Raw genomic sequence first — 2,540 nt, 5'->3', positions numbered from 1 at the left:
AAAGAAAGAATTGATCAAATCTCACCTTCCCTGGAAAGCCATCACTGTCTTTTCTACCTGCTCCACAGGGACAGGTGTTTTCTCCTCTGCATGCCTATGGTACGCAACACTTAGCTCTACTATATCCCATTCTGTTGTCACTGATCCCCAGTGTATCCCTTAATGCCCTCCTATTAGGACTAGTGCTTTGCTGACTGTTTCTCTCCTGTAAATTGTAGTTCCCTTATGGGTAAAAAAAAAGTCATAGTTCATCTCTACCTGGGATGCCTAGGACAAGTTCTGGTCCCTTTAAGTACTTAGTAAATGCCTATTTAAAGGAAAGTTTGTCTTGTTGATGTTAAAGCGGTTACAACATTTAACATCCAGGCACCAAACCGCCTAACACCTAACCACCTAATGTAACATCATGTTCCAAACATACCTATTATGCATAGCCTTTTCAAAGAAAGACAGCGGATTAATAACTTATTTCCTTTTGAATTAGGATGAAAGTTTCATTTTCTGTTAAAAATTTCAGAAGTGCAACCTACAAAATAATTACTTTCCAGATTTCTTTTGCATTCTCTTTCTGTAAATTTCCCTGCTCCCACATCTCCCCAAACTCAATCTTTTCCCCCAAACCAGCTACACTCAAAAATGAAGAACTGATCCCTCTTGACTAAGAAAATTTTAGCCCTTTACACAGAAATGGAAATTCCCTGTTTCCAGAGATTAACAATCTAAATGGATATAAATCATCTGCTATCCACTAGTAAGGACAAAGGCATCTACCAAATGTGAGGTAGTGGGGTTTAATTCAGGGCTTCTCAACTGTGACACCAAAGACACTTTGGGCCAGATAATTCCTTACTTAAAGGGTCATCTTGTGTGTTGTGGGTTGTTTTGGCACGGTCCCTCTCAATGCTGGCAGCAGTCTCCAGTTGTAACAATCAAAAATACCTCCAGACATTGCCAAAACAGCCCTGGTGGGGAAAATTGCTTCTTGTTGAGAACCACTGCCCTTAGTATACTCAGAAGATGGATATATCAAGCTTTAAAGCCACTCATACAAGTAACAAATCCCAACTCCATCACTTAAGAGCCATGTGCTCTTATTTGAGCACGTCACTTAAGCCCTTCAAGCTTTAGTCTCTTCATGTAAACAATGGTGCCAGCAAAACCCATTTTTACAGCTCTCAGAAGACTAAATGGAAAAATGTACATGAAACGCTTAGCATAGTACCTGGTATGTGGCAAACTCTTAATAGATAATATGTATTATTGTTAGTTATTGCTTACAAAAAGTATCAATTTTGATGGAATTAAAATATCACTAAATGCACCCTTAGATTGTGCCCATCATAACAGATCATATCTTGTCTTGTTTTGCTTGTTTTTAGTAGAGGACCATATATATTTTTTTACTTTTTAGCAAGATTAGCAATAATAAGGCTTTCCTAGTGGCTCACACAGTAGAGAATCTGCCTGCAATGCAGGAGACCCAGGTTCCCTCCCTGGGTTGGGAAGATCCCCTGGAGAAGAGAATGGCAACCCACCTCTGTATTCTTGCCTGGAGAATTCCATGGACAAAGTAGCCTGGCAGTCTACAGTTCATGGGGTCACAAAGAGCCAGATACAATTGAGCGACTAACACACACACAAATGTACCCTAATACAAATGTAACCCCAAACGCATTTGATTTTTAAAGAGTTCAAAACGGATTCAGGCTCTTACTATCCCTTCACGGCCTCACTGTGAACATCAAGAGTTACTGCCGTACAGGTGACGAAAACACAGAGAAGCATCAGAAAGTAGGATTAAAGAGAGAGAAAACTTTCCTAGTTCTAGGAGAGAATCCAGTTGTGCTCCAATATCTATGCTCCCCCGCTTCCCCAGTGATAACAATTTTTTAAAGTTAACAACTTCCAATATAGTCATGTTTTCCAGACTCCTTCCCAAGTAGGAGCAAGCCATGTGACAAAGTTCTGGTGAACGGAATATAAGCAGAACTTGTAGGAACAACTGCTGAGATGTGTCTTTAAAGGAAGAGGATCTGCTCCTTCTTGATCCATCCTGCTGCTTGGAAGACTGACGCAACAGCAGGAGCACCAGTTAGGACCATGTTTGCAAGAACCACTCCCAACAGATGATCAAGTGGAAAATTGGACACAGCCTGGGTCCCAGATATCTGTAGTATGGCCCTGCCACGGATGTGTGCTTAGTCACTTCAGCTGTGTCCGACTCTGTGACCGCATTGACATAGCCCACCAGGCTCCTCTGTCCAAAGGATTTTCCTGGAAGAACACTGGAGTGGGTGTCCAGGCCCTCCTCCAGGGGATCTTCCCAGCCCACGGATGGAACCTGTGTCCCCTGCTCTGCAGGCAGATCCTTTACCACTAAGCCACCAGGGAAGCCGTCTATCAACTCTAAGCTAACTACACTTTCACTTTAAAGAGAGAGAAAACTGCAACCTTATTTAAGCCACTATTATTTTTGAATTGTTATAAGTCATAGCCAAACAGATCTCTAATGTTTAGCACTAAATTAAAAGCATGATACC

The sequence above is a fragment of the Oryx dammah genome, unplaced genomic scaffold (genome assembly GCF_014754425.2).
Source record: "Oryx dammah isolate SB20612 unplaced genomic scaffold, SCBI_Odam_1.1 HiC_scaffold_29, whole genome shotgun sequence".
NCBI lineage: Eukaryota > Metazoa > Chordata > Mammalia > Artiodactyla > Bovidae > Oryx > Oryx dammah.
The sequence above is the reverse complement of the archived record's forward strand: the minus strand, read 5'-3'. Positions refer to the sequence as shown.